Below are 16,690 nucleotides of genomic sequence, written 5' to 3' on the forward strand. Positions count from 1 at the left end.
CAGGCAATGAGCTGATCTATCTGGACCCTCACACCACTCAAAGCTTTGTAGATTCAGAAGAAAATGGCACGGTTGACGATGAGAGTTTCCACTGCCAGGAAGCCCCACATAGAATGAAGATCATGAATTTGGACCCTTCAGTAGCTTTAGTAAGTGTCAGGAAATCTTGAATGCATGTACTTTATCTCAAAGTAATGTCTCTCTACATTGGTAAGGGCAGCAATGCATCTCCTTGAACAGAACCAAGATCACAAAGCTGTCTTCTGTGATCAACACATAGTAGTTTGTACATAACTACATGGAGAATCTTAGGGCAAGTGGGGAGCTGTCTGTACTGTAGGGAGCTCGCTTTGTTTTCTTTACTGAGCAGCTTTTACTTCTTTCAAGAGGCATTATAATGGTCAGAGCAAGGAACTGAAACAGGTTTACGTGTTTTATTCTATCACTACTTTATGTTTGGTCACCTCTAGACAAGTTACTTAAACTTACTTTATATCATAAGTTGAAAATGTTTAAGTGGAATTATTGTATTTCACCCCAAATTACAAATACAAATGTATTATTTGTAATTCACCCAAAATGTCATGGGGGTACTGTGGTATTTGAAAAAATTGGATCTGATCCCATGCCAGTATCCTGTGATTGGGTGATTGGCAGTTGTCACCAGTGGGATGTGTTTCTAAAGCTTTAAACAATCTGTAAAGATACCGGTATCTGTCATTCATTCACATACCTGTTTTTTAATACTGCTGCTTTTTAGAAAGTTTTTTTGTTTTGTTTTGTTTTGTTTTAATACTTAACTACGTAACTGTGCAAAATGTGGCATGATGCAACGAGACAGACAAAATCATAATGAAGAGCAAATATTTTCAGTATAGATACCAGAATGGAAATGTTCCTTAGGTGGTCCATCATCTACAAGTTTTCAGCTTCTGCTGATACCTGGACTGTAGGAACTGGGTGGCGCTCCATGGAGGAGCACACAGGAGCTGCTGCTATTTTTTGCTTGACTATTTCGTTAGGGGTTTGCAGGGCCTTGTTCTCCCCGTGGGTTCTCTCCCTAGAGCTGCCACATATTTGGAGTCTTATATCTACTGATCGTACAGGGCATTACTGTATCAGAGGTCAAACCGCCTTACCTGCTGGTACCACATACCTACCATCTGCAAAGGTAAAACTCTGTGTGTTTGTTTTTTCCCCTAAGGGCTTCTTTTGCAAAGAAGAATGTCATTTTGATAACCGGTGTAGTCTTGTACAAAAGGTAAGAGTGGGAACTTAGCATCTCGATTTGTTCTTTATAAAGTCTGGTTTTTATTGTCTGTTTTTTGTAAAATTTTCCTTTGCATTTTCCTTTGTATACAAATTGTATGAGCCATAGAGAAGAATGCATTAAAGCATCAGGGTAAGGCAATACTACTGAATTGCTAATTGGAAATTGTTCAGCACTTTACCAGCCACAAACCCTGCCAGTTGGAAAATGGGTGTAAACATCCACACTTGAAGGTGTTACTGGGTGACACTTGCTTTTAACTTCTAATTCTCACTAAATGACTAAGGTTTAACTGCCATATTGTAGTGATGTATCAATGATTTGCTTCCTGATCCTTTTTTATTGTTTGACATAATAGATTGCGTGTTCTAATTATGACTGTTAGTCCCTGCTGTCTTAAAGATCTGATTCTGTAAGTGCTGCAGGCCTCTAGCTCCTGCTGATCTAGGGAGAACAGAAGGTGCTGGCTGCCACAGGAAACAGACTTGAGGATGTTTCTGCATGCAGCTGTTAAGCTAAGCACCAGACGTCTGAATGTAAAGTACCATCAACCTCTAAGGGCATTTATTTAAAAAAAAAAAAATCATCTAAGGAAAACAGTTTGTAAATAACTGAAATACAGGACAGAAGGTAACTTCGCTTTGAAGAGGAATAGCGTTTGGCTTCAGGAACACCTTTTTTCCTGACCAAAACCTGTCCTTCAAAATCTGATGCGTTTTTTTTTTTTTTTCCCCTTTGGAGGAGCTGATAGATCTGTCTTTTGTGCTATTGATCAACAGAAAACTTGAGGAGAGTTCTATGCAAGCAACTTTCTTTTAAAAAGCAGAAAATATTGTACATTCCTAGTGTGCTTGCTACCTGTAAACAAAATTACAGGTTTGCAGATATCAAAGCTGATATCAAAAGATGATAAGACTGATAATTTGTAGTACAGTTCAAGAGATCTGTCTTCCAGATGTGTTTTAACTAGGGATGTATTACAGAGACCATGGTGCTTGGATTTCACAGTATGTCTGTATAAAGACTTTTTTTTCCTGATGGACATGCGTAATTAAAAAACACTTTCAGTTAAGCAGACACGTTTTGTGTTTGAAGCGTCTCCCGAGCCAGCTTTTAAAATGAAAGCATTCTGTCCTCAGGAGATTCTAAAGCAGCAGAGTCTACGGATGTTTGAGCTGGTCCAGAAGCACCCGCCACACTGGCCTCCTTTCATACCTCCAACAAAACCAGAAGTGACAACCACAGGAGCAGGTAAGGCACCGATTAAAAGCCTAATTGTGCAATGTTATGTTCCTCGTTAGCAAATAAAAGAATAATCACAGGTAGAATAACTATCCTTTGTGAGTGTCAAGCAATATATAGCAGGCATGTATCCAAACAAGCCATACAATTGCTAGCACAGATTTTTTTTTTCACTCTTCCAAAGTACTTTTCTGGAATGCGTCTTTCAAAGTTTTTTTTTTTAAGTGAACAAAATCAGGCATGTCTTTAGAAGCATTTTTTTCTTTATCTTTTTTTACAGAACTCATTGAATCTACTGACAAGCTATTTGAATTGGAAGAAGAATTTGAAATCCTGAGTGTGTGAAGGAAACTGTGGTGACTCTTCTGAGTGTTGAATATGTTGGTAATATTATTGCATTGACTTAAACAGCCATGTTAGCCCCGAAGTGCCTGAAATTATGGATAACAGAGCACAGAAATCTAGTAGCATCCAAAACTCCAAGGGCAGTTTAACACACAAGCTTCCCCGGATGGAAAGGCAGTAAGAGATCTTGTGATAAGATGCTTAAAGGGAATCTCTTTTTAACGTACCTTACCTGGAGACAAACGGGCCTTTGAGATTAAGGCAAAAATACATGTATCACTGGGCACCATGTTTGGAGAAAGGGATAACCCAAATGGATATTTCTTGCTCTCATGTAATAATGCAATAGTTTAGTTCTTCAAGCAAAACAGTCTTCAGTTCAGGAGGATGTTTACTTCTGTTCCCTCCTGTGGGCTGCGTCATAGGAAAAATACATTGTCTTGTTTAAAAGATTGACTGGATCAGGAGAAAATTGTTTCCTTGTTAAATATTTTAACATGTATTTGAGCAACCAGACTTTATTACAAAAATGTTTCTGTAAAAGGAACTATGTCTATTGTATACATTTTGCAATAGCCTTCCTGTTTCTGGGAGACCTCAAGGGGAACAGGAGCCTCAAATAGTTGATACAGATCACAACCACTGTTATAGTTATGGTATATTTCACCTTGACCTTAAAATTCAAATGATTAAAACTTAGGTTATTTCTTTCCGAGTTAAAACGAGTCAAAGGTGGTTTAACTGTACCTTATTTATTTTAGAATAGATTTACACAAGTTTCTCTGTTACAGCACTTTATCTGTGCATCTAATAAATTTCTTAAGCTTTTCTTAGGTTGTATGCTGCTATTCACCATCTCTCACTCTTATTTATAGATTTTCTTTTCTTTTTCAGTAGTTCAGCCCTAGTCAACTCGGAGGTGGGCAGCAGCAGCTTCTATGGAGCACCTATGCTGGAAAAAAAAAAAAAAAAAAGTTGAGCCTTGAGGGAAAAGGAAGGTGGGAGAGCCAGATGGGGCAAGAGGAAGGGAGGTGGTTTGACCAGGACACCTTGAGGGTCTGGGAAGAGAAGAAATGGATGGGTGCTTAAGAAATGAGCAGCATCACAGCCTACATACGGAAGAATTGTGACGAGCAGTTTAGAAATGTGAGCGATTGGTGGTCTTGTGTTGATCGGCAGCTGTGCTCCATGGTTATAGCTGTAATTTCAGCAGGTTACTGTGTAAGCCGCATGTTGCCACTTCCTTGATCAAGGCAATGCCGTTCAGTTGCAGGAAAGAGGGGCAAGACTCAGGGAAGAAACGGAACGGAGAAAACTGTACACTGTGGATATGCACACGTAGCCATAAAATCAGTGCTGGACAGAAAGAGAGAAAGAGAGACAGACAGACAGACAGACAGAACGAAAGGAAGGAAGGAAGGAAGGAAGGAAGGAAGGAAGGAAGGAAGGAAGGAAGGAAGGAAGGAAGGAAGGAAGGAAGGAAGGAAGGAAGGGAGGGAGGGAGGGAGGGAGGGAGGGAGGGAGGGAGGAAGGTAAAGGGAGAAAGAAGGAATACCCCACACTCATAAAAGTGAGAAAGATCCAGGTGTAAAATTACGTAAAAGAAAGACAACTGTCATGTTGTGGTCTGGTAGTTTCTGGGAGAAAGCAGAAACCCAGCAATTCTGTCTTTCCTGCTCCTCCAAACCAATTCCGTTGACAACTCTGAATGCTTCCAGCTAGAAAAAAAAGGAAGAATGAAGTGGAGGGCTCCTTGCCATCACTGTATTTCTGGAGCAGATTTCTGGATAGTCCCCGCAGCCAGCTGTAGGGCCTGTGCCAGGCTTGGAGTGGCTGCAGGGAACATGCCAGGGGCTCGAGGTGCTGCAGGGAACATGCCAGGGGCTGGAGGGGCTGCAGGGCGAGTGACAAGGCTTTGAGGGGCCTCAGGTCCCAGTGCAGTGGTTGAAGTCGATGCAGGGAACATCAGAGTTGTTGGAGGGGCTGCAGGTAAAATGCCAGGGGTTGCGGGGGCTGCAGGGTGCTGAGTCACAGCTTTGCATCAGGTCAAGACGCATTTTCCTAGAACCATCCATTTCCTCCTGAAGGGGCTGAATAGCATGGAACGGTCTTCAAAATGCACAGAGCAGACCCCAGCAAACGTAGGGATGCTGCTAGCAAGTAGGGAACGTTTTTGTTGATGTTGTTAACATTGTTTCACGACAATAGATGCAAACATGTATCTTGAGTTGAGGGCAAAGGTGACCTTGGATCTGAAGCACACAGGCGTTCACTAATGTCCCCCCATCCGGAGTGAATCCACAACGACTCGGAAGGAAAACTAAAGTCCAAACCAGTGCACTGGGATAAAGAGAGTTTAATAGGGTAGAAAAGGAATAAAAACAATATAATAAATATTAATATTTATAATTTATAATATAATAACGTATAAAAATTGTTTAATTAATAAGATTAAATAATAATCATCATAATTTTATAGTAATAAAACAACGCCATACTGTACAACACAGTCAATAAAGTGGATTGAATGCAATAAAAATAAAACCCATTTATCCCATCCCAATGAGTTCCTATCCCCATCATCACTTCCCATCCCACTGATCATTTCCTATCCCAACAACGTCCCAGTTCTGATCCCAAGGCTGAATTCCCAACTCCCACCCACCCATCCAGCCAGCCATGCACCCATTTTCTGCATTTTCAGGTCACAAGACTCTGATGAAGGCCACCTCAGCCTTTTCCCCGAAAAAAAAGCTGCTCTTTATTGTGAAAAACTTCACTTTTGCACAACACTGCAGACCCAGCCAAGATGGTCCTGCAAGACAAGGTGAAACAAACATACAAAACCCATATGGAGGTAAATTGGTTCATCTAAACAAATTCCTACCACAAAATCCTGATCCTCAATCTCAGCACCGATGAAAAAAGAGGATACAGTTCCCTCCTCCAAGGTCCCTCTCTGCCCCTGCTCCCCGTGGGCTCCTCTCCATGGCTGCAGCTGCGGCCCGGGGCCTGCTCCTGCGGGGGCTCTTTTTTGCACCTAAGTGCTGTTAACCATCCCAGGCATTTGTTGTTCACATGGTGAATAAGTGCTGTTTTGGATTTACAGAGATAATCTGTAGATTTGGTTCCAAAGGGGTTCAAATTCAGGCAAGGCAGTGAGAGCTTTGTGGGCTGCAGGAGAACCAAAATGCAGGAACTGTCAGGGCTCATCCTCACCCGGGACCAACTCTCATTTGGTCTTCTTTGGAGAGAAAGCCAAGCCAGCCAGATGGCTTCCACTACTTCTATGGGAGTGACATTGGGATTGATCTTTAAAATGAAATGAAGCAGAAGGCTGTGGGTTCTCCAACCTTCAAGATATGCAGCACTTGGCTGGGAAGGTTTCTTCCGTTCCTATGGATTTGAAGAATTAGGGCTGAAAGAAGCAGCAGGACCCTAGGGCCATATTCTGTCATCTCTATGGAAACTCCTGACGGGAATTCCCTCCCTACTGGTGTCAAACTGCAGGCAGGCAAACGGGTGTGGTCTCCTCTCTGTGCAACTCCCCAATCCATGGTGTCTCTTTGCATGTGTGAAATTGCATGTGTATAGGGGGTGTGGTGGCAGAAGAGTGAAAGCCTCTTCTGATGGCTCCTAAAGCTGTGAGTCTGACCCTTCTGTGACTGTGCTGAAAGCGATCCTGGGGATAGAAGGGAGAGTGATCCAGCTGCACATCATGAGACGGGGAAGAGACAGAGGCTCTGGCGTGCACTGCTGACTGGTTTGCCTCGGTGGGGTTGGAGTGAGGAAGCTGTACCCTCCTCTGTTAGCACAAAGGAGAGGAGTTATTCCACGCTATTTTTCCTCCTCTGTGTATGAATGGACAGACTGCACAGTTGGTTAAGGCCGTAGCTACTGAAGACAAGAACTCGATTGTCTGCTGCTCTTCAGGCAGAAGGCAGAAGGAATCAAGAGACAGGACTGGCTCTGTCTGCATACTGCAGTAGACGCACTTTTTTGCATCTTCTGTGCGTGAAAAAGTATGTTTTAATTGATAAGAATCCCAAGGGCCTAGAAATACTGCAGTTTTAGGATAAATCTGGTATAAACTGAGTGTCCTGAGGATTTTGAGGACTCCATTTCCGTGGCCAGACCAACAGAAACTCCAGGGCAATAGGAAACACAACTTTCTCTCTCTTATCCTAAATTTCTCCACTTGTTATCTCCTGACCAGCAATTTACAGGAAAGTTACAGGAAAGTGAGGGAAAATATTTGAACTATTTATACACCAGTGCAGGTGGTGCCATGTTAACTTCACTCTTTTGCAAGATCTTCTTTGCTAACAGCAAGTTATGGCCCCTAGGGATGTTTTACCTTGAGGGAGGGAATGGGGGCACACCAAAACAAGTAGAACAAGCAAAATACTGTGGGGTGGAGCTGACAAAACAACAAACAAACAAACAAACAACAAAAAAACAACTACCACCACAGACCACCCACTAGTGCCGTGCTTTTCATACTGAAGTGAGGAAAGAGCAGAGCATCCTTGCAGGAACTTCATGCCTCAAAACCCTCCTTTGTCACTCTTCCTGCACTTGTGTAACAGTTGCTTGCAGGTCTGTTTCCTTTCTTATTTCAGGACTGGAAGATGGCTTCATGGACAAAACAGACTTGGCTTGGGGAAGAGTAATTGAATTTATTGCCAACTGATCACAAAGTAGGACAGTGAGAATTTAAAAACTTTAAAACCAACCAACCAACCAACCAACCAACCAACCAAACAGAAAACCACCTCGCCACACTACCTCCATCCCAGGCTAAACCTCAGTCTTGATTCTTCTATCTATTTCCCACGGAGCAGTGGGGGGTGGTTGGAGGATGTTGGGGACTGGAGGTTGCAGGCTCTGCTGCTCCTTCATCGTATTTGGCAATTTTATTGATGGTAGCGCTCCCCACCCCTCCCATCCCCTCTTTTCCCTTCCCTCCACTCCCCTGCCCTCCCCTATGCTCCCTGTTCTTTCTGACCAACAGTATGATAGATTCGGGTGGGTGGTCAGCACGTGGGGCTACGGAGAGGACATGTACACAAAGATTTGGCTCCAGATCCAAAATGACATGTATTTGGCAATTTTATTTATGGTAGCACTCCCCTCCCCTCCCCTCCCCTCCCCTCCCCTCCCCTCCCCTCCCCTCCCCTCCCCTCCCCTCCCCTCCCCTCCCCTCCCCTCCCCTCCCCTCCCCTCCCCTCTTTTGCCTCCCCTCCCCTCCCCTCCCCTCCCCTCCCCTCCCCTCCCCTCCCCTCCCCTCCCCTCCCCTCCCCTCCCCTCTTTTGCCTCCCCTCCCCTCTTTTTCCTCCCCTCCCCTCTTTTGCCTCCCCTCCCCTCCCCTCCCCTCCCCTCTTTTGCCTCCTCTCCCCACTTTTGCCTCCCCTCCCCCCCATCCCCTCCCCTCCCCTCCCGTCTCCTCCCCTCCCCTACACCCCCTCCCCTATGCTCCCTGTCCCTATGCTCTGCTACACTCCCCTCCCCTATACTACCCTACACACTCCTACACTTCCCTCCCCTATCCTACCCTAAACTCCCGTTCGCTACACTACCCTACATTACCCTATGCCCCCCTCCCCTACACTCTCCTACACTCCCCTCCCGTATCCTACCCTACACTCCCCTAAACTCCAATCCCCTACACTACCCTATACTCTCCTATGCTCCCCTCCCCTCTAACACGCTACCCTACCCTACCCTACCCTACCCTACCCTACCCTACCCTACCCTACCCTACCCTACCCTACCCTATCCTATCCTATCCCATCCCATCCCATCCCATCCCATCCCATCCCATCCCATCCCATCCCATCCTATCCTATCCTATCCTATCCTATCCTATCCTATCCTATCCTATCCTATCCTATCCTACCCTCCCCCTGCCCTGCCCTCCCCTCCCCTCCCCTGCCCTCCCCTCCCCTCCCCTCCCCTCCCTTCCTTTTATTCCCTCCCCTTCCCTCCCCTCTTGTCTTCTTCTCTCCTCTCTTCTTTCTTTCGGGTAACTTCAAATCGCTTCAGTCGTTCTCATAGCTCCTATCCCTGGCTGATTCACGGGAACCCATCAGCAGCAACCAGAAGCGCTCCAGCTGCTGTGTCACTGGTCGAGCAACAGTCTCCAACTGGGAATCGCTGACTTCGTTGTGTGGCTCAGACAGGTGCCTTGCAGTTCCACCGTGGCCTGGACATTTCCTCTTGCTGTGTCCCCACCTACAGCGCACTTCTGCTTAGAAGCAGCAGCAGGCTTTGCAAGATGTCCCACTCCTTCCATTTTCAGTGGTTTAGCTTGGCTAGCCGGGTGGTGTCTGTCAATAGAAGACAACAACGAGATTTGGGTTAGAAACAGCTAACTGAGTAGTTCCTTTGCACAAGGGCAAGGAATATCTACCCCTTCCTACTGGAGGCTGCAGTGTCAGAGATAATGACGGGTCCTTCCGAGAGCTTTGAAATATCCCTTGGGGATGCTGAGTCCAGAGGACCAGAGCAAACCTGTCTAAAGTACACCGTGGAATCACTCGGAATGACTTCCTAGCAGAAGCATGTGTCTGATACGGCTTCAGCTGCTTGCAGTGTTCTTCTTCACCTCATACCTAAATTCAGATGAGAGATCTCAATGAAGATGGAAAGGTTGAGAAATAGAGAAATCACTGATGTGCTTTGAGAACTTCTAAGGACTGAGTACTGCATCAATCCAATGTTGTAACATTAAGGATTGGTTAGAAAAGCAAACGTTAAAAACAAGGAAAGGGGAAGAACAAGTAAGCTTTCTTAAAGTATCTATTCTATTTAAGGTATCTTTAAAGAAGTAAAGCAACTGCTCTGGCTGGATGTGAAGAGCCAAGACAGAAGTTGCTGTCAGGGAAAAGATACACAGAGGGGATGAAAAAGACGGAGTTTGCTTCCGACCTTCACAACTTCTAAGCAAGCGGAGATGAGGTTGTGGAAGAAGCAAATAAGCTGTTGATCTAGAAGCAGCCTGAAGATTGTCCTTAAGCAGGGCCTTGCATTCTTCATTTTTACAGCATTGCTTGCCTTCAAGTGCACGACGATGATTTTATGAACTTTCTACCACTACAGAAATGCACCGGATTCTTTCACAAAACTTACGGGTGGTACTTGGCAATATTGGTCAGCATTCTCTATTTCCTTCTTCATCTCAATTCTCTTTTGGCCTGTGAAGCTTTCCAGATCAGAGGAGAAGATCCACGGTAATACGGAGCTTTGGATACTGCAAAGGAAACGAAGAATCCTACTGACAACTCTTTTCAACCTCGCCTGCAAGCATCACAGAAAAGAACACCGAAAGAACACCGCTTTATCATGGGAAGCATAAATTGGAGCATAGGTGTCCTATAGCTGAAGCGAGGTGAAGCAGGTTCCACACAAGGTGAAGGAGCACACCCATAAGCATTTCCATAAAGCCGTGTTTTCAAACAAAGGGTTAAGATTTAGATTTTCTTACAAGTGAAGAATGAAGAAATAAAAGAAAAAGAAAATTACCAGGACATCCAGTTTTCCTCTAGCTTGCTTTGCTTCTTTCCGAATCTGAGTCTGGAGTGACAGTCAGGGAGCAGCGTTGTGCAGAAATGCCAAAGCCTCCCCAGCTGGTTGTACCTTCATCAGCAAGGCCTTTGATACTGCTGCCTCCTCAGCAACATCAGCCATTTCCGAGGAAAGCTGGTGTCCATCAGGTCAAATAGGAATGGGAAATCCCTCTTGCCACAACTTCACACTCACACCAGAGTTGGCAGGACAGGCCGATGGACAGAGAAGCGTCTGCAAGAGTGTTAGAAAACAGACTTTAGATTTCCGTCAACCCAGGAAGAATTACTTGCTCATCCCTTCAAAGTGAACTCTGAGTAGAAGGAGGGGATCCCAAGCTGCATTCCTGACATCTATGCTGCAAAGTCATCCAATGGGACATGTTACTGGACCAGCCTGTTACGAACAGAAACAGGACTTTGAGGTTATGCTGTTGGATTAGAATTAAGCTCAAAGAGTTAGTCCTTTGACGTGTTTTTGTTTGCAAGTGTTTTCACTGCTTCCCAGACAATGTCTCCAGCAAGCTAGCTGCTTGCTTCATTTGTTCTGTTCTGTTCTGTTCTGTTCTTTTTGATTCTGTTTTGTTTTGTTTTCTCAGCCAGGATTCTTAGAGAAATGAGATTAAAGTGATCATATTGTATGTCCACCCATCCCTCCCTCCCCTTCGCTTGTCCAGAGCTTTTACCTCGTCCAGCAGCTTGAATAAACTCGGTCCTAGGCGCAGTTGTGTCCAAGCCATTCTGTTCCTAGACGTGTTGTGAGAACAGACAGCTAAGTAGTGGGGAGAGGACGTGCTGCTGTCTGCAGTGTGACCTCAGCGCTTACCAAACAGTAGGGAATACACAGAGAAGGGCCTTAGGAGAACTTCAAGCCCCAGATACGTTTTATGTGGAAACCATATTTCCCAAGATAACACTGGACACAACTGCATAATCAAAAGGGATTCATTTCTTGGTTCATTCAACTCCTAGGTTTTAGTTTTAAAACATGTCTGTCTTGGCTTAAAGCACTCTTCCAATCTCTATTTCCAGTTCCTAGGATTTCCTGAAATAGGGAATCCCACTTTTTCCTTTTACAATCTCCCAGTCTCTTCTTTTTTACCTCTCCCCAAGAAACTTAGCACTGCTCTCTTCATACTTGACAACTAGATATGGAGCTGTATCAGCCAGAAGGAAGTTTCCTTCACACTTGCTGCTTCTTACGGTATCTGGGCTCTTACCTTTACACTTACTCACCCTTCCTACATTAGCACAAAGAAAGTGTTTTGGAGATCTGATGTCTTGTTTTCCAGAAACTGCCCTGAATCACCTTTACGAGAGCTGTCCCACGCTGCGAGCACAAGTCTTGCAGTCTGGCCAGATATTTGCCTTCTAAGTCAATAACCAAATCTGTTACAAAGGTAAGAACATGTAATGAATGGAAAGGAAATCCTTTTATCCTTTTATTTTGATCCAAATTCACTTTTTTTTTTTTTTTTTTTTTTTTTTTCTAGACCAGGAATGAATCGTGGAGAACCACCAAAACTCAGGTGAGAAATGAAATGACAAATGTTAAGGTCAGGCAGCTTGCCCACTGCCATTGCTACCCTGAAAGCAGATGGAGTGCATCTTCATACGCCACAGCCTGAGACACTAGTCGACAGGCCAGCCCGTGTGAGGAAGTCCATTGCTGCCTGAATTTTAACATGACAGGGGGACTCTTAAGCCTCTTGTTTATGCTTTAGTACTTGCGGTCTATGGGAGGACCACAGCACACTCTTCTCTGTCTCCCCTTATTTGTTGATCGTCTGTAGGAAGAAGAGAACGTGCAGAGGCCCTCACCCGTACATTGGGTCTGTTCTCACTCTGTGCAGCTCCATCATTGAGCAAAGTACCAACCTTGAGGCTTCTGTAAGGACTTGACACAAACTACAGAATACTACAATGAAGCATTCACAACAAAACCACATTTTTTTCCTCAGCCAAGCATCAAAACACTTACAGAAGGGCATGGTCCCTCTCTGTGCTCCTCAAGGGGAGATCCACAAATCCTCACGTGGTTTCATCGCATCCAGCACCCTTCTCTGTGCCTCCCAGCTAAACGTGCACAGAGGCAGCTGTTGCCAAAGTGCTGTGGTGACACAATTCAGTTCTGTTTCTGAAGTCATCACCGCAGGCGCCTCCCAGTGACGGCACAACACTCTCTGTTGCTAATGCGTCTGTCTCAGAAACAGCTAGGGAAGTACCACTATGCCCAAACTGACTTGAATTAGAGTAGTTCAAACATTATTCCCTGCTCCCCTACATCTGTGGAAGGTGGGTGATCAATCTTTTCCTTGAGAAAGGACTACAGAGCAAAAGAGCTTGATTCTGAGACGTTGCCCGTCCTTGTAGAGCAGTTCACCTTTGATTTCCATGTCAGAAAAAAGAAGGTGAAATCAACAATTCCCTTCCTCTGAGCTGGGAATAGGAAAGAAGCCCAATTCTCCAGGAAGCCTTCAAAAGGAAACTCTGCATTTCTTTGTTAAACACCTCGTTTAATTTCTTGAAAGAAATCTTTCCCAGGACTTTGCAACTGCGGTGGTTCGAAGCGGGTGGGCAGCCGAGTTCCACCACGGCCGCTCTCTCACTCCCCCTCCTCAAAGGGAAAGGGGGAGAAAATACGATGCAAAGGGCTCCAGGGCTGAGATAAGGACAGGGCGATGGCTCAACAAGTATCGTGACGGGCAAAGCAGACTCAGCAGAGTGACCCTCAGGGTCCCTCCCTGCCCCTGCTCCCCGTGGGGTCCCTCCCATGGGATGCCGCCCTTCCCCAGCTGATCCCACACGGGCTGCCCACAGGCAGCAGCTCCTCAAGCACTGCTCCCACACGGCTCCGTCCCACGGGCTCCATCCATCCATCCATCCCCCAGGAGCAAACTGCTCCAGCACGGGTCCCCCACGGCTGGGCGGCAGCTCCCCCCAGCCCCCCTGCTCCTGCGGGGGCTCCTCTCCATGGCTGCAGCTGCGGCCCGGGGCCTGCTCCTGCGGGGGCTCTCCACAGGCCGCAGCCTCCTCCAGGCCACAGCCACCTGCTCCACCGGGGGCTCCTCCACCCACAGGGGGGCAGCAGCGTGGAGATCTGCTCCATGGGGGACCCATGGGTGCAGGGGGACAGCCTGCTCCACCAGGGGCCTCTCCCTGCACAGCCCGCAGGGGAACTGCTGCTGTGAGCCTGGAGCACCTCCTGCCTCCTGCTGCACTCACCTTGGGGGCTGCAGGGCTGCTTCTCACTCCTTGCTCTTCCAGCTTCTGTTGTGCAGCAGTATTTCCCCCTTCTTACATCTGCTCTCCCAGAGGTGCAAACAACATCGCTTATCGGCTCAGCTCTGGCAAGCGCCGGGGCCCTTTTGGAGCTATCTGGAGCTGGCTGTTGTCTGGATTGTTCTCACAGACGCCATCCCTGCAGGCCCCTGATACCAAACCCTTGCCACGTAAATCCGATCGAAGTGTGTGCAGCAATTACAAAGCCGCTGTGCTTTGGGCTGTCATGATCCTTCTGCAAGTGCAGGGGAGGTGCAGGGTTGCTTTGCATTTCCAAAAGGAGGAAGAAAGCCTCCAACCCCACTGGACCTCAGCCACTTGCAGGATCCAAGCAACGCTCCCCACTTTCAGTTATCTCCCTCCCATGCACACAGTGGGAGCAAGGTTGAACAAGCACATTTTTGAAAATGTTTATCTTAATGAAGAATAAAAGAAGTCTACAACACCCAATCCCTCTGTGCACCCAAGGCAAAAATCGTGGACTATTCTGCCTCAACACTATTTTCAGACCCAATTTGTCAAGTCATCTAGCAGAGGATTTCTCTCTTGTTCACTCACTAGCTTAGTAGAGCACCAGTTTACATAGGTGCTGGAGCAGATTCCTCAACCATCTGAAGGGACTTGATCCCAGAAAAGTTCAAAACTGCAGATGACTCATGATTTTGTGGTGAAGCATCTATTAAATGAGAGCTGTTCCGCTTAGGGCACAGTGAGACAATGTGAGAAGAACCCTGTATCTCACTGATTGAGGCTTTATAACGCTACAGAATTGTCAGTCAACAATAAATGGAAAGTGCAGGAGATATGTTCTTTCTTCCTCCTTTCCCTGCCATACATTAGCAGAGAGATTGTGGTGGGATATAGGTTCAGAGCCTCACAGAAGAAGGATTTGAACCCAGGCTCTCCACAGTCTGCACCACTGCCTTCCTGATAACTATTTTATTTTATTTTATTTTATTTTATTTTATTTTATTTTATTTTATTTTATTATTTTATTTTATTTTATTTTATTTTATTTTATTTTATTTTATTTTATTTTATTAGTATTATTATTCTTCTTTTTCTGGGTGGTGTCTAAGTCTTGGGGGGAAGAACAAACTGTGGGAGGAGGGAATGCTACTACTGTCTGTGACAGTGGTGATTTCTGGACAGTGTTAGCAACAGAGCTTCTGCAGAGAAGAGAAAATGCCAGGCAGTCTCTGTTGGTATTCCATGTACTGAGTACTGAGTGCAGTTTTGGGCTCCACAGTATAAGAAAAAGACATAAACCTGTTAGAGAGTGTCGAAAGAAGGGCAACAAACAAGAGGGTCTCTTTTAACAGGGGGATTGAGGTTTGTGGCAAGGTTTTGGTAGCAATTTAGGGGCTACACTGTGCTGGACACAGCAACAGACGCACCATAAGCCAAAGTCAGACAATAAGCCAAGGTGTGTTCACGTGTGGTTTACTGTGGTTTACGTGTGGTTTACGTATAGAAGAAAGTTTTTGCCTAGTGGTGAGTATACTGCAGATTTGCTGCATTGTTCTAAATTAAATAGCAAGATAAGTGATGGCATCGTAGGCTGGGAAAATATTTCTAGAGTATTAGCGCATTTTGAGCATCATTTTAACTGTTTATGCAAACATGAAGATTATTAAAATCAGTGTTTATTTATGTCTGTATGTAAACAGGTGATCATGTTGTATAGCATGCCGTAAATCGTTTTTGAATGCTGCTTGAAGAATGAAAAGAGTAAGTCAGCTCCACAAGGAATAAATGAATTTTGTTTATTTGTGCAATGCAGAGATTAGAATTAGACCAACAGCATGGAACCAAAGTCTTGCTGTGTGCCTTTTATCTGTAGGACAGTTCATGGAGGCTTCAGCAGCCCTATCTGTTTTCTAGCAGTCTGAAATGTCCTCTGTGGTGCTGCACCCAGTTGAAAGCCTGCACTGATTGTGCTGAACTTTCCTAACAGGAGGCACGGGTCCTTCGTCGGACGCTGGCTGGGGATGTATGCTGCGATGCGGGCAGATGATGCTGGCCCAAGCACTGATCTGCAGACACTTAGGGAGAGGTGAGTGCTGGTCCTGAGGGAACTTCGGTATTGTCTGCAGACGCTTCTTCGTAAGTACTCCATTAAAAGCACAAACCCTGAATTTATTAGTGAGACTTTCTTTGATGCCCTGGTAACAGTTCCTAATGAATCAATTCATATTCAGCTGGGTGAAATCATCCCAGCCTGAAGCAGAGAAATAGGCATAGAAGGAGAACAAATGGGGAATCCTGTCGCCATTATTTTATAAACCTTTTAGTGTAACACCCAAGTTGAGGCCAAGGGAAAACCTGCCACCGTGGGACAGTGCTCTTACCCTTCTCTTCACTCCTCACTTGTCAGCAGCACGAGGTCCAAACCCCCCTGGTGCAAGCTCTTAAGCATGCATGTCACATCCCAGGATGCTGCCAGTGGAGTGTTTGGACTTTCTGTATGGATCTTATGTTGTTATTTAATGGGTGCTTAGAAATCCAACAAGGTCTAAACACAGCCTGTACTTTTAAATAATCTTGGAAGCTCAGAGATACTGGAATGGCTATCAACACGCAGCATGATCCGTCAGAATATGTTTGCAGTTGATGTTTTTGTTTTGTTTTATTTTCCCTGTTTTTACAATCTAGCCTATGATGATAAAGGGCAGCTTGATGATAAATAACAAGCTTGGAATTCTAGGAGCTCTACACAAAATGTAAATATTCGAGATGAATTGAAATGTCTTTTAACATCTCATTATAAAGCTTTCTGCTGTCTAGACATTTGATCAGTGTAATGAAAACGTCACCATTTTTTATTCTACATCAATTTTTCCTTTCAGATTGGCAATGGGAAAAACACAAAAAACAACCAGAAGAATATCACGGAATCCTACGATGCTTTCTCGACAGGAAGGCTTGCTGTTATTCAATCCACCAGATGGGTAAGAACAAACATAAACTTTCAGGTTTTTTCCAC

This window comes from Anas platyrhynchos, chromosome 9 (genome assembly GCF_047663525.1).
Source record: "Anas platyrhynchos isolate ZD024472 breed Pekin duck chromosome 9, IASCAAS_PekinDuck_T2T, whole genome shotgun sequence".
In the NCBI taxonomy this organism is placed as follows: domain Eukaryota; kingdom Metazoa; phylum Chordata; class Aves; order Anseriformes; family Anatidae; genus Anas; species Anas platyrhynchos.